The 22,257-nt window shown below is 36.1% G+C and overlaps 2 protein-coding genes across 6 annotated transcripts in view; one reads left to right on the forward strand and one right to left on the reverse strand.

The window, feature by feature from the left end:
* AP5B1 (adaptor related protein complex 5 subunit beta 1) overlaps nt 1-15,429 on the reverse strand; it is a 75,640-nt gene extending 60,211 nt beyond the window's left edge. Inside the window, exons 1-2 of one of the 3 annotated variants that reach the window (XM_053690569.1) lie at nt 14,579-14,695; nt 8,269-8,316 (exon numbers count right to left, since the gene is read on the reverse strand). The gene's annotated coding sequence lies outside the window, so the exon portion shown is untranslated. Of the gene's footprint in view, nt 1-8,268; nt 8,317-14,578; nt 14,704-15,299 lie in introns of those variants that run through there. The other 2 variants (XM_053690571.1, XM_053690570.1) reach the window with 2 other exon arrangements.
* CDC42 (cell division cycle 42) overlaps nt 15,038-22,257 on the forward strand; it is a 109,183-nt gene continuing 101,963 nt past the window's right edge. Inside the window, exon 1 of one of the 3 annotated variants that reach the window (XM_053690573.1) lies at nt 15,038-15,131. The gene's annotated coding sequence lies outside the window, so the exon portion shown is untranslated. Of the gene's footprint in view, nt 15,132-15,202; nt 15,223-22,257 lie in introns of those variants that run through there. The other 2 variants (XM_053690572.1, XM_053690575.1) reach the window with 2 other exon arrangements.

Raw genomic sequence — 22,257 nt, forward strand, 5'->3', positions numbered from 1 at the left:
GCTGTGGACCTCCCCTACAGGAATGGCAGATGTGAAGAAGAGGGGGAGGGAGATGTAGCTGCAGTGACTAATGAATCTGCTACTCCTACAGAGCATACTGGGGTAGATGTGAACAGTGGAGTATCTGGCCTAAGCATAGCAAGAATTTATCTTGTCCCCTAGTGAGTTACCCTGAAGGGGTGCTAGATCCCTTTATGAGTGAGAGCGAATGTGTAATATCCTGCAAAGAAATGCCCTCCACGAGAGAAATTGTGTCAGCTGATGCTAATTGTTACAGGGAGCAAATGAATGCTGAGAGTGTGCAGAAAGGGCAGATCTGGTCTTATGAATGAGGAAAGACTAGGATTTAGGTTGACATAGGGGATCAGCGTTGGCTGACCCCCTATTTCCACCATTTTAAAAGGGGAGGTGTCATGATACAATCATGTGGAGTAGTTGATACCTGGATTGTAGAAAGTTCAAGCTGCAGCAGCACTGAATAAAAAGATTTTTATTTTTGCCAAAAAGTTAATACAACGTTTCGGACCAACTGTCCTTAATCATGTATAAAATCACACTGACACATACAGGCTTAAAATACCCTTAACCCCTCCCATTCAATTATAATACACACCTGTGATAATCTATCTACATCAGTTAACTCCACCTAGTGTTCACACACCTCTTTTCTTAGAGGTTCTCATATAACTTCACAGTTGATTTATCATTGTGTGTACACAACATAGACATTCTAAATCAAAGATACCTATACTTTTTGTTAGCTCTAAGAACTTTTTAGACCTTTTTTAAGCCTTTACCTCTTATATTAAAGGGACAGTAATCAGAAAATACTCCAATCCATTTCTCTATTCATACCTCCTGGCCACATAGTGCCTAATGTATAGATCCAAAACAATTCTTTTTGCTGAAGTTTTTTCTCTCTGTTGCCCCCCTCCTGGGTTTCTCTACATGATCTATAATCTGAAATCTAATTTGACTCAGACTATGCCCAGCTGTCAAAAAATGGTGAGCCACAGGTGCATCTACATCTCCTTTTCTTATGCTACTCTTGTGTTGGTTCAACCTCTCACGCACCTTACGGGTGGTCTCTCCTACATAGCCCCACCCACATGGGCATTTGATTAGATACACAGCATATTCTGTGTTACAGGTGAAGTACCCTCTAATCAAAAATTTCTTGCCTGTACGTGGGTGGCAAAATGTAGAGCCCCGCACCATATTGTTACAGTTAGTACAATTTAGGCAGGGAAAGCAACCATTGTTTTTTTTGTCAATATACCTCTGCACTTTCATCTTACCAGGTCCTATATCTGCCCTAACCAGGGTATCCTTAAGATTTTTACCCCTCCTGTATGCAGGCATTGGTGGTACTTGAAATATGCAGGGTTATTTATTCTATATGGCGCCACATGGTGGCACTATATAGATGATGTGTTCGGTGTGTGGTTGGGCGACATTGGGACCCTGGAACAGTTCTTTAAGGATTTGAATAGCGCTACCCTTAATATTAAATTTAAACTTGTCCACAGTGAAGAAAGCATTAACTTTCTAGATACCAAAGTTTATAAGTCTGGGACTTCATTGTCAGTAGATCTGTATAGAAAGGAAACAGATTGTAACAATCTATTACACTACAGTAGTGCACATCCTCCCACTCTCACTAAATCTCTACCAAAGAGCCAGTTTCTGCGTGTAAGACGCATAGTATCAGACGAGAGTCTGGCACTGGAGAGACTTAGTGAGATAGGGAATGCACTCACAAAGAGAGGCTATCCATCTAAAATGATACAGGAGGGCATAAATAGCGCTCTAGACATTCCGAGGGCTAAGTTGTTAGAACAACAAAATAATAAAGAAAAGGATCAAACAGATAGAATGGTATTTGTGAGTAATTTTTCTCCCCTTAGTGATAAAATACAAGGTATTATAAGAAAGCACTGGAGTGTACTAAGTGAATGTAACCCTAAAGTGAAGGAATTTCAAGTACCACCAATGCCTGCATACAGGAGGGGTAAAAATCTTAAGGATACCCTGGTTAGGGCAGATATAGGACCTGGTAAGATGAAAGTGCAGAGGTATATTGACAAAAAAAACAATGGTTGCTTTCCCTGCCTAAATTGTACTAACTGTAACAATATGGTGCGGGGCTCTACATTTTGCCACCCACGTACAGGCAAGAAATGTTTGATTAGAGGGTACTTCACCTGTAACACAGAATATGCTGTGTATCTAATCAAATGCCCATGTGGGTGGGGCTATGTAGGAGAGACCACCCGTAAGGTGCGTGAGAGGTTGAACCAACACAAGAGTAGCATAAGAAAAGGAGATGTAGATGCACCTGTGGCTCACCATTTTTTGACAGCTGGGCATAGTCTGAGTCAAATTAGATTTCAGATTATAGATCATGTAGAGAAACCCAGGAGGGGGGGCAACAGAGAGAAAAAACTTCAGCAAAAAGAATTGTTTTGGATCTATACATTAGGCAATATGTGGCCAGGAGGTATGAATAGAGAAATGGATTGGAGTATTTTCTGATTACTGTCCCTTTAATATAAGAGGTAAAGGCTTAAAAAAGGTCTAAAAAGTTCTTAGAGCTAACAAAAAGTATAGGTATCTTTGATTTAGAATGTCTATGTTGTGTACACACAATGATAAATCAACTGTGAAGTTATATGAGAACCTCTAAGAAAAGAGGTGTGTGAACACTAGGTGGAGTTAACTGATGTAGATAGATTATCACAGGTGTGTATTATAATTGAATGGGAGGGGTTAAGGGTATTTTAAGCCTGTATGTGTCAGTGTGATTTTATACATGATTAAGGACAGTTGGTCCGAAACGTTGTATTAACTTTTTGGCAAAAATAAAAATCTTTTTATTCAGTGCTGCTGCAGCTTGAACTTTCTACTTATTTTTGGGTTTTTTGGTATGGACCCTTGCAGCCTGCACGGATAAATAACCTCAAAAACAGAGTGCTGAACAGTAACTTGCTGTTGGAATTGTTGTGATACCTGGATTGGCTACCCCGCAGAGGTGGCATTGTGTTCTCAGCTTGGAAAAGGTTAATGTGAATTGCTTTTTCCTGTGTGTGAAAACTGCCTTCAGAAAAGCTGTAAGCTGAAACCCCCCTTCTTAGTAGTGTAACTGTGTGTAGAAATGCAGACGCTCCTCCCCTTGGAGACTGATAGTGGGAGCTAAGACTTTGCATTGGTTGCCCTCGTTGTAAATTATAACCCGGGCGTTGTCTTTGACAAGACAAAGAAACTTTGATTCAAGCATGCAAGAGAAAGATTTTTTAGGCAGAACTGCCCTGTGGACCAGACCACTAACATCAGGACCGGCATTCTCCACATATCTAAAGGAATTTGATAATAAGTAAGATATTGTGTTTCTATTATTTTTATGTCCCCTATTCTTTTTAAAGAACTGTAGCTCTGCAATTGTATGTTATTTTGAATGTCTTTATAATTTTGCACTGTGTAACCTGTATTGATATTTTTTTTATTAAACACGTAGAAAATCTCATTCTGTCTTTTGGGCTCTAATATCCGAATTCACACTCCTGTTGAGACAAGGTTAAAGGCACGTTACCTAATTATTAAATAGTGTGAGTTTTTAGGGGTTCCCCAAAACTCCCCTTTAATTTAAAAAGTTTTGGTGGTGGCAGCAGGGAAATTGTTAATTAGAGCAGTGTGGACGAGATTTGGGGTTAATGTGGTGTCTCTTTTAAGGTCCTTTTGGTGACGTCACCTCCCACTCTCATCACATAAACTTCAGACTAAAACCTTACAACTTTACATTGACACAACCGTTTGTCCAATTTTTAAGCAGTACAGCACTTTTATAATTAAGTGAAACAAAACCATTAACGGTTTTAAAAGAGGTATAACTAGAAAGAGGTAGACAATCACTGTTTATAACATTCTGTTATTCACTCTTTCAGAATCTTTGCATTGAAATGCAAAAATGTCCAACATGACCACATGCTCCTTGCTTTTTTTGCAAACTATTTTACCTGCAGCAGAGAAGAGGAGCTCAGATGGTGTTGAGGTGCATGAGATGCATAAGTAGGGTTTTGTCAAGTTCACCAAGGTGTGATATTTATCTTTGTTAACTCTCCACCAATGCAAATGTTTTTACTACTTGGCAAGGGGCTTCTTAAAGCAGTGCTTGATAAACGTGTTTAAAAATTAGGAGCCTGTAAGAATATCTAGGAGCCAGGTATATTTTTAGGAGCCAGACCGTTGGATTTGTATATAGACATATGGAGAATAACTCAAAAAGTTAGTAGCCAGGGGTAAAATTCTAGGAGCCAGTGGCTCCCAGGCTCCTGGGTTTGTCGAGCCCTGTCTTAAAGTAAGTCTCGACTTCATTCTAACATAAAAATATATTGAATATTTATATGCAATGGTAAATAACCAGCTATAAGATGAGGAAAAAATATCTAGTCCGCTCTTAAAATAACAGATAAATCTGAGGTTAATTTTTTTTTAATTAAAAAGCGCTAATGACTATATATCAATAACAGGACAAAGCCTTACACATTTATCTATACAGTACATATAAACAGCAATAGCAAGCAATCCGCTAATAATTGTGCAAACAGATAACAGTGCACATCAATTTAAATAACAAATCCCATCATTCTAGGGCTAGGTGTAAATAACAAGCTAAGCACTATATCTTGCAAAGCATAGTCCCAAATCACCTGATTTAATATAAACAATCCAAATAATGACTCCTATTTTATTTCTGGGTTGCACATAAGCCAGGAGTAGTTGTAAACTTATACTGTCCTGAAAAAGTGAAAAGTAAACGTCTGTCAACGTCCTTTAAGCTAAGGGCATACCCATAAAACACAATACCATGTGCGGGAGCTCATTGGAGTGAAACAGCTAACTGCAAACCAACTAATCGATTATGAGATTCATTGACAACTATTTACATAATCGATAATTGTCAATTATATTGATTAGTTGTTGAAGCTCTAGTCTACCTTATTACTAAATTTCAAAAAAGGAACAGCATACTCTATATTTTTTTCAATTCCAAAAGGTGCTCAGGAGGGCCTCGCCATACGATAAACAAATAGTCTATGTAGCAGAACCAACCCTGGCAAAATTGTGTAAACAATGGATTTTTATAAACAAATTTCTCCTCCTCAATGGCATCCATGACTAGACAGGCATATGACGGGGGCCACATTTGACACCATTGCCGTCCCAGTTTTTTGCATGAAAAATGTACCCTCAAACAGGAAAAATTACTGGTTAATTCTAAATGTAACTCCTGGCAAATAATTTCCACAATCATATAGACCATTATCCCTGGTTAATGCCAATTATAAAATATTAATGGAAATCATAGCAAATAGACTCAGCACAATAACACCTGATATTGTCAAGTTAAGCTACCAAGGCTATCACCAGAGCAAGTATCAGTATTGAACAGGTATATTACTTTGGAAGAAGTTATGCAAGCTATCCATAACTCAGCAAATGGCAAGGCTCCTGGCCCAGGTCAAATACCGCCAAATTTTATAAAATTCTAGAGGAGCAAATTTCTCCTCTTTTTTTTAACCTTCTCAATAAGTACTTTATGCAAGGAATTAAACCATCTAGATATTTTACTGCCTCAAATGTCACTCTTATTCTTAAAAACGATAAAGACCCTCATTCTATGGATTCTTACCGACCAATATCCCTGCTCAATACCGACTACAAATTATTAACAAATCTTCTATCGAAAAGATTGAAAAGTATTATAGGAGGAATAATAGACTCAGATCAAACAGGTTTCATGCCAGGGAGATCTTCCCAGAAAAACATCAGACTAACTATGGTACTAATTGAGCAATTTACATCTCTCCTCAAAAATAAGGTACATATCAAAGACGATTTTGTGCTACTTACCATTGACGCGGTTAAAGCCTTCGATTCTATATCCTGGGACCATTTATTCACTACATTAGGTAAATTTGGCTTCACTGGCTGCTTTACCAGTTTTATATGATCAATATATCAAAATTCAGCATCACAACTAAGCATAAATGGGAATCTTTCACCAAACATAACACTCTACAAAAGGTACTAGACATGGATGCCCTCTTTCACCACTTTTTAATTTGGCACTAGAACCCCTAGCTGTCCTATGTAGAAATGCATTAGAGGGTATCCTACTCGGGAAAAAAATACATTCTTTTTTACATGGGGAACACTAAAATAAATATACCACGCTTGTTAGACACTATTTCCGAATTTAGTAAGTTCTCTGGTTATAAAATCAATCTCCAAAAATCAGAACTATTATGGGTAGTTAAAAAGCAAGGCAGTCTACGCTCAAATCCTTTTATTCAAGTGGATCAGAAAATTAAATAATTTGGCATTTTTCTATCTAAAAACCCAAATGAATTGTATGAGCTCAACTTTCTTCCCTTATGGCAAAAAATACTTTCTTCTTCTCCATAATTGGACTAAATTACACCTATCTCTATCGGCCAGAATTGTTCTTATCAAAATGATTCTATTCCCTAAATTACTCTTTGCCATACAACATTTTCAAATACTCCTGCATGCTCAAGATATCAGTAAATGTAACTCCAACTGCTTGCGGTTTCTATGGGGTAAGAGGAAACCCAGTATCTCTATTAATAAACTATCACACTCTAGAAAAGACGGTGGTTTTGCTCTGCCCAATATTAAGTTTTACAACTGGGCATCATTAACTAAGATTGCCTTGGATTGGCTCTCTGAATCAGATTTTATTACCAATCATGTAGAAGAAGCAGCTTTGGTTTTCCCATATTCTATCAAAGCTCTTTTATATTCAAATAAAGTCTTTCTTAATACAAAGAGCATACTAAAGTAATATCCTTCTGGCATGGAATAAGGTCTGTAATTTTTTTAAAAGTAGACAAAAGGTATGTCAATATACCTTCCAATAGTGGGCAATCCTCAATTTGATATTGCACTTAAATCTAATGCATTTAAAAATTGGAAACAAAATGGTCTTAAGTTTATATACCAATTAATCGATCCCCATCTTAAAGTGGTCAAATCATTTGAATCATTAAGCTTAGAATTTAATATAGAGAAAAAACATTTCTTTGCGTACCTACAGGTGCGACATTATATTACATCTAACAGACTCCTAGATTATAAACCCTGGTCGCTGGGGGACCTTGGTATTGCTGTTAAATGTTTTAAATTGGGCTCCAACTCTATGTCATTTATATATAATCTTCTAGTATCACAGGAGGCAAGAGTTAAGATGACAGGTCTCTTCCACCAATGGTGCTCAGACATTCCAAGTCTAAACTTTAAGCGTTTTAGTGAAAGTTTTCTCAATGTAACTAAATTAACAAAAGCAAACTCTTTTAGGGAAGCACATATCAGAATATTAAATAGATCCTATATCACCCCTAAAAAAATGGCCAAATGGTATCCCCTGGGTAATAACGTATGCTCCAGATGTAGTAGACCAGCATCAGACTTACTTCATGCTTTTTTCTCATGTCCTAAAATTCAGAAACTCTGGTCTCAAGTTACATTCTGGCTAAATAGATTCCTCCCTATTAATTTCAATTTGGATATACAACTTGTATTTTTTTAGCTATCCCACAAAGTTCTCAAAATACCCAGCTAATTAATTTGTAAGACAAATGATTTTAAAAACATGGAAGGACCATAAAGCCCCAACTATAGCGGCTTTCACTAAAAACATGTATCAAACGACAGTTGAACAACAAGACCCATTGATATATACTGACAATAAATTAAAACTTTTCCTCTTAAAATGGGAGAAAGTTATACTATCTCTTCCTATTGAGACATAAATGCAAGACTTAAATCCCTTTCGTGCCTCCCCTATCTTCCTTCAGTTGCTGCAATTGGATTGCTTTCCGTCGCATTGGCGGCAAAACTTGATATAATTTACCACTACCCCCTTTTTTTTTTCTTGTCTAGATGTGTCTTATCTTGTTTGTTTTGTCTAGTCTTGTTTCGATCTTATATATGTACAGAAAATTATCCATTTTTTTGGCTTTTGACTCTTTCTAGTAGGACAGATTATCTATTAAGATAAAAGGTTAAGTTGTACAATTCTGTTTTATTTTTTGGTATGAAAATTATTTGTGACAATACTTTCTGAACAATGTATTAGCAATGTATTGCATAAATGTTATGATTTTTATTTGCTGCTCTTACCTTTTTCTTTTTGTAAATGAAAATGGATGATAAATAAAGATTTAAAAAAACAAACAAAAAAAATACCTGATATTGTTGGGAGAGAACAGGTAGGGTCCATACACGGGAGGTCACCTGTAACACATATTAGAACTATACTAATGACAAAATACAGGCAAGATAGGCAGAAAGATGGCAGAGGCACACAGGCGGAGGCCTTCCTGCTGTCGCTCAACACATAGAAGGACTTTGACAGGGTGGAATGGCCCCATATGATAAACACGTTAGGGAAGTATGAATTTAATAGCTGCTTTTTAAAATTTCATTAAGAGACTGTACACTAAAACTGAGATGAGTATTATCATCAACGGAGAATTATCCAAGCTAGTGCCACTACAGCGGGGCACTAGAAAAGGATGGCCATTATCGCCCCTCCTTTTTAATTTAACTCTTGAGCCATTAGTATATTTATTAAAGAGAATATAATTTGGCATTAAAATAGGCAACAAAGAAGTCAAAATGGCATTATACGCCGACGATATGTTGCTATTTATATCAAATCAACAGAAACACATAAACAATATAATAAATAATATTGAAACATTTGGCTCAATATCAGGCTATAAAATAAACATAGCAAAATCTAAAATACTATGGCTTAATAAAGTAAATAATTAAAATATCTTTACATTTGAAATAGCTAAAGATTAACTGACAAATTTAGGTATAAAGATAACCCCAGAGATTAAAGGGACAGTCTACACCAGAATGTTTATTGTTTTAAAAAGATAGATAATCCCTTTATTACCCATTTCCCAGTTTTGCATAACCAACACAGTTATAATAATATACTTTTAACCTCTGTGATTATCTTGTATCTAAGCCTCTGCAAACTGCCCCTTTTTTCAGTTCTTTTGACAGACTTGCAGTCTAGCCAATCAGTGCCTGCTCCCAGATTACTTCATGTGCAGTGTTATCTATATGAAATATGTGAACTAACACCCTCTAGTGGTGAAAAACTGTTAAAATGCAATCTGAAAGAGGTGGGCTTCAAGGTCTAAGAAATTAACATATGAACCTCCTAGGTTAAGCTTTCAACTAAGAATACCAAGAGAACAAAGCAAAATTGGTGATAAAAGTAAATTGAAAAATTGTTTAAAATTACATGCTCTATCTGAATTATGAAAGTTTATTTTGGCCTAGACTGTCCCTTTAATAGGATATACAATAATAAAACAAATGGAAAGAGATTTGAAAATTTGGCAAAAACTATATTTCAACCTAACTGGTAGAATTCAGCTAGAAAAAATTATATTGCCTAAGTTATTATATCCTATCCAAATGATTCCGTTTTTATTTAAAAAGGTAGATATGCAACATATCAATACTCTGATTAGAAATTTTATATGGAATAATAAAAACCCCAGAATAAAAATGGAAATACTGCACGCTCCCCAAATACAGGGAGGACTGGGATTACCAAATATACAATTTTATAGCTGGGCAGCTTTAATGAGATAGAATATAAAAAGGATATTGGGTAAAGGGTCAGTGGTATGGCATGAGCTGTAACAGAGAGCGACAACCCCTCTAGATATGGCATATTTACCATATGCAAAAAGAAAGGAATTGGAAACCAATCAAAAGAACAACATACCTATAAAGGACGCACTGTGGGTGTGGAAAAAATTAATAAGCATTTCAAAGCTGGAATAGAAATGTCTCAATTTATGCCCCTAAGGAGTAATCCTAACTTTGCACCAGACAGTCAGTACCCATTTGTAACTTACTTTTTAATATTGATATGAAATTCAAATACCCCACGCTCCTCTTCCCACTTCAAAAGTCAATTTTTCTGTGAGCTTACGGTTTGTATTGTTCTGCAATCAGCGCTCTAGCTACTGTTACTGTTTCCCTTGTCTATAATTTATTTCACTTGATTAAAGGGACACTGAACCCGAATATTTTTCTTTCGAGATTCAGATAGAGCATGCAATTTTAAGAAACTTTCTAATTTACTACTATTATCAATTTTTCTTCCTTCACTTGCTATCTTTATTTTAAAAAGAAAGCACTAAGCTTCTTTTTTGCTTCAGAACTCTGGAGAGCACTTTTTAATTGGGGGGATGAATTTATCCACCAATCAGCAAGAATAACCCAGGTTATTCACCATAAATGGGCCGGCATCTAAACTTACATTCTTGCATTTCAAATAAAGATACCAAGAGAAGGAAGAAAATTTGATAATAGGAGTAAATTAGAAAGTTGCTTAAAATTGCATGCTCTATCTGAATCACGAAAGAAAAATATTTGGGTTCAGTGTCCCTTTAATCAAGTAAAATAAATTATAGACAAGGGAAACAGTAACGTAATAACCTTTATTGAATTCCAAAGAAAACACAAAGTGCTTAAAAATAAGATTTTACCTTACATACAAATAAGACACTATATACAAACACTGATAAATAACTTCCCTGCATTAAACAAAGAAAGGGTTTAATTCAATATAATAGAAAGATGCCAAAATGAAAAGTATAAACTTTCATTAATATATACGCAATTACTCAATAAGGAGACTAAAAATTGTTTGGAAGGCCTAGAGGAAAAATGGAAGAAAGCCCCAGGCCAATGTGTGAATGTAAAGTCAATTTTGTATAGTATTAAAAAGGTTAGAAACACAACACTGGCAATAAGCATGAGGGAAGCCCATACGAGATTATTACATATGGACTATATAACTCCAACAAGAAGGGCAAAATGGAACAACAGTACTGTCCCAATATGTGTGAAATGTGGCAAATGGGAGCAAGGTGTGATTCACTACGTTTGGCACTGTCCAAAGATAAAACAATTCTGGTGCCAAGTTACATATATGATGTCAAAGATTTTAAAAAGGAGTATAAAACTAAATTTAATCAATGTTAGGATATTTAAAGGGACAGTCTATTCCAGAATTTTTATTGTTTAAAAAGATAAATAATCTCTTTATTACCCATTCCCCAGTTTTGCATAACCAACATTGCTATATTAATTCACATATCACCTCTGTGATTACCTTGTATCTAAGCCTCTGCAGACTGCCCCCATACCTTAGTGCTTTTGACAGACATGCAGTTTAGCCAATCAGTGCAGACTCCTAAATAGCTCCACGGGAGTGAGCACAATGTTATCAATATGACACGCATGAACTAGTACTGTCTAACTGTGAAAAACTTTCAAAATGCTCTGAGTTAAGAGGCGGTTTTCAACGGTTTTAAAAATCAGTTTGAGCCTTCCTAGGTTTAGCTTTTCAAAAATACCACCAAGGGAACAAAGCAAATTTGATGATACAAGTCAATTGGAAAGTTGTTTAAAATTGCATGCCCTATCTGAATCATGAAAGTTTAATTTTAACTAGACTGTCCCTTTAAAGGGCCACTAAACCCAAAATCTCTCTTTCATGATTCAGATAGAGAATAGAAATTTAAACAACATTACAATTTACTTCCATTATTTATTTTGCTTAATTTTTTAAATATCCTTAGTTGAAGAAAAAGCAATGCACATGGTGAGCCAATCACACAATGCTTCTATGTGCAGCAACCAATCAGCAGCTAGTGAGAATATCTAGATATGCTTTTCATCAAAGAATATCAAGAGAATAAAACAAATTAGATAATATAAGTAAATTAGAAAGATGTTTAAAATTGCATTCTCTTTCTAAATCATAAAAGAAAAAATGTGGGTGGCATGTCCCTTTAAGTAACCAGAGGAAATAAATAAAGAAATGGAAATATTGATTAGTATAATTATACTGATTGCAAAACAGATTATATTTAGGTTCTGGATACAGAAAAGAAAATCTTCAATTAAAGTACTCAGAGAAAAGATTTGGCACCAAATTAATATAAAAAATGGATGTGACATTTGATATAAACAATAGACTAGAAGAGCCCTATATGGATAAATGGTCACTATATTTAAAATATTTGCCTGTTGAGAAACAGAAAAGTGTATTACAGGGATTTAAAAATACTGAATATTTTATTGAATTGCAAAGAATGGCAAGATATAATTTAATTATACGATAGTTTATGGGATAGAAAATGAAGTCCTCTTTGTTTTGTTTTTTTTTCTTTTGTTATGCCTAGTATTAGAGTGTATTAATTTTAATAAAACAGCTGTTAGTGGTATTTATAAAGGTGCAAGATGTACATAAAAACATGATGTGAAGAATTTAAGGAAATACTGTATGTACTGCACCTTGTACTGTAAAAGAATATTTAAAAAAAAAAAAGTCAGTATAACCCTGACAGTATTTGGTACATGCCCTTTAAAAGTGTCCAACAATCTGATGGGTCTTATGTTATTAGTGTGCGCATGCGCTTTAAAGGTGTCCAACAATCTGACTGTAATTTCTGATGTGCTGTGATAGGAATGCGATGACGTGGTGGAGAGCATGCGCAGTGACTATTTGCGGTCAGACAAGTTTGCTAATCTGACAGAACACCGGCTCCTAAGTTTTCATTCCTGCTTTTCAAATTAAGATACCAAGAGAATGAAGAAAAATGTATGATAGGAGTAAATTAGAAAGTTGCTTAAAATTGCATGCTCTATCCAAATCATATAATAAAAAAATGTGGGTTTAGTATCCCTTTAAATGATATTGCACAGGGGTGTACTCACTTCTGTTGTATACTGTATTTCTCTACATGCTAGCTACCTAGGTATTCTCTTCAACAAAGAACACCATGAGAACTAATTAAATTTGATAATAGAAATACATTGGTAACTTTTTAAAATGTGTATGTTCTGGTCTATCTGAATCATGAGAGAAAAAAAATAAAGTAGATAAAATAAATGACTACTATTTAATATAAGCTAAGTTTGTTTGCACATTGCAACACTTTGTATATCTGTATGTTTCTAAATAATAATATCACAAGAAAAGTACTGTATTTATAATTTGTCTTATCTAAAAAAAGATTCATAATACAGAATCCTAAAAAAGCAACAGCAGTAAGCAACTGGTTTGACCTTTCCTTTTGTATCTAGAACAGTAATAGACTCCCTTATCAAGTGTATCGTCTACCAGTTCTTTCAGCATCAAGGTTTAACCCCTTCACGGCCAGACTTATTTGTCAACATCGGAACAAAGTTCCGGTGTAAACAAATAAGTTAAAAAGTGAAATGAACGATCGCATGATTTCAACAATGGGATTGTGTCTGGGGGCGAGTGCCTATGATGCTAGGCATGCCCTCCAGCCCATGATCCCATTCGGGAAGCGCCTTTGGCTTTAGTACAGCCAAAAGGCTACGTTCTATGCCGTCCTAAAGGCGTTAAAGCCCAGTGCGGTTAGGACGGCATAAAGCGTCCTAAGGGCGGGAAGGGGTTAAAGTGATGTCAACTCTCCCCTTTTTAAAATCAGATATGGATTGTTAGCGATATTTTAGATAGTTTAATTCATCAGTTGTAATGAAGTTGTGCTATAATTTACTTTTTAATATTGATATAAAATTCAAATACCCCATGCTCCTCTTCCCACTTCAAAAGTCAATTTTTCTGTGAGCTTACGGTTTGAATTGTTCTGCAATCAGCGATCTAGCTACTGATTAGAGAACAATTGAAACCTTTAACTCACCGAAAAATTGACTTTTGAAGTGAGCGGTGGAGCACAAGGAATTTGAAATACAAATCTATTTAAAGAGTAAGTTATAGCACAACTTCATTTTTGATTAATTAAACTATCTAAAATATTACTCACATTCCAGATCTGTTTTTAAACTGGGGAGAGTTTACCATCACTTTAAGCACAATTTTTCTTTTCTTTTCATACAAGTCTATTTCAAGTAAGGAATACTAGATCCCATAGCATTCACGTCTGTCAGATTTCATGAATAAAGGTTCGCCCTTATCAAAATATTCAGCAGACATTTTGTACAGTTATGTAATAAAACATCATGGTTACCTATGTTACAAAACAGGAAACCCCAAAATTGTCTTTCATGATTTGGATAGGAACATACAATTATCCAATTTATTTCTATAATCAAATTTGATTCATTCTCTCTTGTTATCCTTTGCTCAAGGAACAGCATTGCACAACTGGCAGCTAATGAACACATCTAGTTAGCCAATCACAAGAGACAAATGTGTGCAGGCACCAATCAGCAGCTAGCTCCCACTGGTCTAGGATATGTGAGTATTCTTCTTCAACAAGGAATATCAAGAGAACAAAGCACATTTGAAAATAGAAATGAATTTAAAAGTGTATTAAAATTACATGCGCTATCTGAATCATGCAAGTTTAATTTTTACTTTCTGATCCCTTTTAGTGGAAATAATTTTCACCTGCAGTAAATTAAAAAAAAAATATATATATATATTTATAAATAACACAAAAAAAAATATTCAGACCTGACAGTGCTTGTCACATAGTGGTTTTCAGTACAATTTTCGAATCTCTAAGTAAAACGTCATCTTCTTGTATCGTTATTTAGGAACAAACTAACGAGACCATAAAACCATACACCAGTTTCCACAAAGTAAAAATGCCAGTCATATGACAGGAAGTAACTCGCAAGGAATTATCATTTTTCAGTAGGGCAAACACGCCCATATTCTCGTAGACGCATATGAAAATATTGCATATTTAGGCTAGCAAAACGCTGCTATGCACTGCCGAACGTCACTACAAATATAATAATTCATAACAAAGTTGTGCAATTCAAACTATTAAGTCAACAGGCGCAATAAATAAGGCTGTTTTCCAGAAACAAATATGGCCGCTTCGTTACTTTGGGACGTCTAGACTGTAAACCAAAGCAACTTTCAACTGCATTGGGGTAATCATATCATGTTATTTGAAGCGCAGTGACGTAATTACGTAGAGCTTGCCCCTGCCTGTCAGCCCAGGAAACCCTGTGTGAAGCTGCCAACGCCCGGTGCAGAGAAGGGGAGCGGCTGAGAGGTAAGTGGCTTTCGCATTAGACCGGAGAATTTTACCGTGTTACCCAGGTGCCAAAACGAGTCAAGGAAGAAGCGTGTGTGTGGGCTAAGCGGTGAGCTCTGTCTGTTTGTACTATAATCTTTGTTTACATCATATAGAATGGGGGATGAAGCGGATGATAATGTTTACCTCCCGCAGTCTATTTTTTTTCAGTGAGGGGAGTCGTTCCCGGTTGTGGGTTAGAGCGCAAACCCGTCAGGCTATGGCTGTAGTGTCTCGGGCACAGCGTTAAGCTGACCGTAGGGAGACTGCATTGTGTCGGTCCCAGGCTGTCAGTGCTCCCGGTGTGAGAGGGCAGGCCTTCACTGGGGCGGTGCGTGTCTGACAACACTGCGGTGAATTGGCTTCCACTATGCAGCAGCTCGGTGCTGGGTAACCTGCTATAACGCGCAAATTGTATCATTTTGTGAGAAGTGTTACATTGTTAACCCTTTAGTTGCCAAAGAGGGGCAACAAAACCTTTACTTGTAGCTCTCCTTGGCAACCAGCGTGCCAGATGTCTGTTTAATAATAACTTTGTCATTTGCATTGTTATATTTCATATGTAATGGATGTTAGGTTTTTGAGAATTTGGGATTTTAGTGCAAAACCGAAGATTTGGGGATGATTGAAGCTATTAGGGGGATGGGGAAGTAGAGCGGAAATGCAGCAGGGAGGAGGCTAGTGGGGGAGGGAGGGAAGGAAGGAGGGGCAGGGTCCTGGAGGAAGCGGGTCTGAAGACTACCTGTCACCCATCACTCTTACAAGTAAACGGTGATTTTAAATAGAATGTATTTAAAGTGACATTAAATTCATTTTTATATATGTAAAGTGTAGGCAAGAAATATAACTGCTTTTTCAAAGATCAACATACATTTTTATGTATTTGAAACTATTTTGTCAAACTTCTGCTTTGGTTTTGCAGTCAAAGGACATACATCTCAGAAATTCTATTTATTTAAGTTGTATATACTTTGTGGCTTTTTAGGGACAAATAAAATTAGCATCTGTAATGTTGGATATGGCAGGGAGTTCTGAAGTATGTGATATGCACCCAAGGCTTTTATTGGGGGGGGGGGCAATGGGAAAATGCACAATTTGTAGTGTTACCTTACAGAGGAAAGCAAGAAAAAAACACCCAAAACATTTACAGGGACTTTACATTTTGAGTTTGTCACTTTCACTTTAAGGAAGGGTAAGCTACTTTATCAGCGTGGGAATTCCTGGAAGTGATGTGATAGTGTTACTACATTGTGTTTTTTTGGCTCATAGTATTAGATTTCAGGTTACATATGTAACTGGTTCCTAAAATGTGTAGCTGGCTTTTCAGTCTTAGCAACATACTATATTTTGTTTCTTAATCCACGTATTACACTAATAGCCACACATTGTACATCAAAGTTTCTGTGGTCTATAATTTAGCTTTATGTAATCCCTTTTAAAATTCTTTAGAAAATTGAAGAGTCAAAGGACCTCGAATGACCCCAAGCATTGTCTAAAAACCATCAGACTTACATTTGTACAGTCAAATGAATGCATAACTCCATGGGCCACAGAACAAATTTATATTCAAATGATAAAATAATTTATAATGTACAATTAAGTACCAAATTGTGCAGTTTTGAAAATCAGCACCTTGGACTAGCCGAAAATGAGTTTGTGCACATAATATATTCTATCAAGCAGTTTGCAGCATGGTTAGAATACAGAATTTGAGTTTCTTGTTAAGGGGCATGGGACCAGCACTGTTTTCAAAGATGTTTTACATAAAATGCAAGGAAAACAAATATATAGTACATTGTTGTTTTTACTCATTCAATTCCAACTTGTTTTATTTACTACCTGTAAAATTGCCTACACGCAAAAAAAATCTTTTGGAGCAACCTTTCTGTGGAACACCCACCGTTGCTGAACAAAACATTGCTTTAGGCTGTCTAAGCTAATTAAACGTTATAGTCTGCTTTTTAAGGAGGATGATTCTACCTGAAACCAGGTGTGTTGTACCTACTGTCTGCCCTAACGTCTTCAGCTTTAGTGGTCCTTATACAACTGTTTTATGGCCTCCACGTGACATAATCAATTGCTTGTTTTGAAATAGCTTTCACCTTTTGTTAGATGAGCTGCCTGTGCTTTACAGACCTGTTTATTGCTATAGCATTTCAGTGGAAGACTTACAATATTTGCATATGTTTACTTGAGTGAGGAGAAGTGTATAAAATACTTGTCTGGTTAGTAAACACCATGTAATTACAAGACATTTGTTGTTTTGCTCTAGAATAGCATAGCAGATCTAAAAAAAAAAATTAACCCCTTAAATACCACAACATACTCTGTATGTCACTGGTCCTTAAATGGACACAAAACCCAAACATTTTTTCCTGATTCAGATAGAGCATGCAGTTTCAAACAGCTTTAAAACTTGCTTCTATTATCAATTTTTTGTTTCATTATTTCGGTATCTTTTATTGAAGGTGCAGCAATGCACTTCTAGGAACTAGCTGAACACATTGGTAAACAAAGGACTAAAAGCATATCTGTTCAGCGACCAATCGGTAGCTAGCTCCCTGCTCCTGTGCCTACCTAGGTATCATTTTCAACAAAGGATACCAAGGGAGCAAAGCAAATTAGATAATAGAAGTAATTTGTAAAGTTGTTTTAAATTGTATGCAGTATCTGAATCTTGAAAGAAAATGATTGGGTTTCATGTCCCTTTAAGGTTTTTTGGCCTGTAGTAGAGCGGGCTTGCAGCTGGAGCTACTCTATCAAAAACACGCCCCATTAAAAGACCACTGTCGCTGGTCGGTAAAGGGTTAAAACAAATTGTCTTTTTACTGCAATTTTTCAATAGCCAAACTCCAGCCACCATTTGCCTTATCTGGAGGTGCTAATCTGGGCTTTAGTCCACAAGCCTAGCCACTGTCATAAAGTTAGTATAAAGTGCATTGTTTTGTGGTTATCTGAAGCCAATTAGGGACATATATGTAGCAAAGTTTGCCTTGAGAAATCAGCAGGATCCATTTCAAGCTTTGATAATTAGAAACTTGCTTAAATTAAAGTGCGGCAAAATAAATATTGGAAATATACTGTAGAGTTGTTCCATTATGCATAACTAAACTTTTTTAAACATCTCAAGGCTTTTTCTTTCCCTTTTAATAGCATTGCCAAATTGTAATTGTAAGTAGTTTTATAAATCTGAATTGAAGTCCAGTATAAACGAACCCCAAGGCAGAAACATACAGTGATCTGAGATGTCATCGCAGAAAATGCATGCAGCATGTCTGCAGAAAGATTGACACATGCATGAACTCTTAGCACTTTCACTTTGCAGCTCTGCTCCACATTAGACTGCTCTCATCAAACAGACAGCTTTTCTCTGGCTGTACTGTGTGTATTTTCCTTAACACATGCTTTCAGATTCCAGAGCAAAGTGCTGTTTGAATAGAACAGTCAATATGGAGCAGGGCTGCAGAGCGTTTAACTGTCTCTCAGGGATTTTTTTCAACCCTAGCCTTTCCTGATCTGCAAAGCTGTGACTTCTGAATGTAAGATGTTCTTGTGAGTAATGCACCTTTTCTACCTTGTGATGGTAGATTAAGAGAAAATGAAACAAATGTATTTGAGGCATTTAAAAAAAAAAAAAAAAACTTTGTTTTACTCTCCAGTTAATCAACACATTGCAATTGAGCTTGTGCTTTAGTGTAACTGCCGAATTGAATTTTATTTGAAAATGACCTGCAGAAATATTTTCTAAAAAAATATCTCATTGCAGAAAGTGAAGAAAAGTTCTGCCTCTGGGTAAACAAATGTATAAAATGCAGTGTTCTACTTGTTTTTTAGAAGCATTTTTGCTGTTACTGTTTAGAGAGCAAATTCTGACATCCCTGGCACCATCTTTCTGTGTAGGCGCTGTATTTGCGGATGCACGGCGCATATGCTCCGCATGATTGTGCACATTAAAACAATCACTGAAACTTTGTTTTATTAGTAATATAACACACATACATCAGGGCTCGACAAACCCAGGAGCCTGGGAGCCATTGGCTCCTAGAATTTTAACCCTGGCTCATAACTTTTTGGGTTATTCTCCATATGTCTATATACAAATCCAACTGTCTGGCTCCTAAAATATGCCTGGCTCCTAAATATTCTTACTGGCTCCTAATTTTTTAACATATTTGTCAAGCACTGACATACATACAAGGCAGTATATCTCCACTAGCCAGGAAAAGATAAAAAATTAGGCACGCGCCTACCTTTTATATTGGTTAACTGATACATACCTAGTCCTACCCCGATTAGTAGCACTATATTTACTGACAGACTGATATTTTCTCTTTGGCTCTCTAACTCCGACCTGTGATGGGTTCTTCTTAGAAATGCGTTCTTTAAAGGGACAGTATACACCAATTTTCATATAACTGCATGTAATAGACACTACTACGAAGAATATGCACAGATACTGATCTAAACATCCAGTATAAAACCTTTTTTAAAAACTTACTTGGAAGCTCCCAGTTTAGCGCTGTTGATGAGATTAGATTGGGACACCTACTGAAAGGGTCTAGGAAACAGGAACAGGCAGAAACTCCCCCCTCCCTCTTGTCTACATATGAAAAAAAAAACATAACACAACCAGGAGTCTGTTATACATCTAAAATGTTGGGGCTTGGTTAGGAGCTTGAAAATCTGCACAATATTATTTAAAAATATGCAAAATTATAAATTTACAAAAACACTCCCAAATGGGCTATATAAATGGATCTACAAATTTATAATGCAATGAAAAATCTAGTGTATAATCTCCCTTTAAATGGCCGTTATAGTGAAAAAAATGTATATGTTCTCATTTGTTAGAGCCTTTCGTTTTATTACAATAAACCCTGCAAATCTATTTTAACTCTCAGAACGGGGATACACATAGGTAAAGTACCTGCTCGATACACTGCTGGTCATCAGCAGCGCTAGTGTCTGATTGGATTAGCAGTGGTTACCGCTCAGGAAAGCAGTTCTCTATGGATCATGGCTTGTTTTTTATGTGTTTCACCATATGTGATGATTAAATACATAGATTTGCAGGATTGATTGTGACCAAATTGCATGCTCTAACAAATGAGAGCATATCATTTTGGTCCTTTTAAATGATTTTAGAACCATTATTCCTTTGGTCTCAATCTTCTATTTCCCACTATAGTCTATATAAAGTAAACAGAAGTACACCCCTGTGCAAAATTGTTTAATCTTACAGTAATTGCATTGCTTCTAAGTTGTACAGTAGGGTATTTACTCATAGTAAATCTAACATTAGTTTTTAAATGTACTTATTAGAAATACAGGCCCCACAGTAGGAACCCACTGCAACAAAAACTACACCTTTCATTACTGAATTTCAAATCTTCCTTTTTTTTTTTTTTTTTTTAAATACTCCAAATGTCTACCTTTTATTTTTGATGACAGACTCAATCCTCCTCAGCATGGCGGATACCAGTGTTGCACAAGTTTCTGCAGTGATGTTATGCTATTCTTCAGAGACAATTTTTTTTTTCCAGATGCTCTTTGCTGGAGGTGTTGTGCTGCTCTATCTTTCTCTTAAAGGGCCATAATACCCAAATGTTGAAACACTTGAAAGTGATGCAGCATAGCTGTAAAAAGCTGACTAGAAAATATCACCTGAACATCTCTATGTAAAAAAGAAAGATATTTTACCTCAAAAGTTCCTCAGTAGCCACCTCCCATTGTAAAGGATTTCTAAGCAGCATTTTAGTGTGTCTGTCCTGGGACATCTGAAGGGATGAGCATCGTGCACTCTCATCTTATTTCACCAATCGGGTAAAGGAAGTTTACAATGAAATCTCATGAGTTAAGTCAAATCTCATGAGATCACAGTAAAAGTTCATGACCTCAGCACTGCTGATGCTGATTGGCTGCTGTTCATTTCTTCATTTTTTTAAAAATTTTTTTTACCTGCAGCTGGGAGCAGGTGAAGTATAACTTTTTACACAGAACTTACTCTGCTGAGCTGAGGAGATTGTGAGGTAAAATATCTTCCTTTTTTTACATAGAGATGCTCAGGTGATATTTTATTGTCAGCTTTTTACAGTTTCAGTGATTTAGCATATGAGTATTATGTCCCTTTAAATACCCCAAATGTGTTCTGTTGGATTCAAGTCAGGCAACACACTTGGCCATGTCACTCTTTCCTTCTTTAGAAACTTTTGTGATTTCAGCAGTGTGCTTTGGATTATCAGGCTGGAATATCCCTTTTCTGCCAACTTCTGGAGACTTAGAGTCATCTTGTCAGTCGGTATTTTGGTATATCCTCAGGCATTCATGGTGCCATATATAAATGTAATTTCCCCAACACCTTTTGCGCTCATCCAGCCCTATATCGCACTCCCACCACCTTGTTTCACTGTTGGGACTATGGGCTCTGTTTACCAAGCAGCGTTTACTGCTTAGAAGGACCATCGTTCCAGACAGTTCATTATAAAATTTTGTCCATAAATGTGTTCCCCATGACTTGTTGTTCCAGCTGCAGCATATAAAATGTATAATAAATTGCTCAGTTATGCTTCTTTTTGCAAAATAAATAGCTGGATTTGTTATTTAAAACCACAACACATCAAAATAAGCTTGGCTTGCTGACAGATCAGATCTGTTATCTTATTCAAATGCTTCACTTTCTTATCTCTGCTCTGTGCAATACTTAGACAGAACAATTGAAATGAACATTTTTAGAGCTTTCTCTTCCACCTCCCAGTGAGTGTAATTTCTTCTGGCTGTGTTTACATAGTTGCTCAATAGCCTATACCTAGGTATAGAAACATTCAGTATAGGTAGGTAATCTACAGGCTAAATCAGCTATTTCAAATGCCAATATAAAGGCTAAGGAGCCATTTGTAAACCATTTAATACACTCCAGCAGGTAAAATGGATCATTAATTTGTTCCCTAAGGAGTGTGTTTTTGGCTAAACTGCCTGTTTGAAGGGACATAAAAACCCACACTTTCTTTCATGATTCAGATAGAACATACAATATTTAAACAATTTTCCAGTTTACTTCTGTTATCAATTTTTCTTTTTCTTGTTATTCTTTGTTTTAAAAGCAGGG

This window comes from Bombina bombina, chromosome 8 (assembly GCF_027579735.1).
Source record: "Bombina bombina isolate aBomBom1 chromosome 8, aBomBom1.pri, whole genome shotgun sequence".
Classification (NCBI taxonomy): Eukaryota; Metazoa; Chordata; class Amphibia; order Anura; family Bombinatoridae; genus Bombina; species Bombina bombina.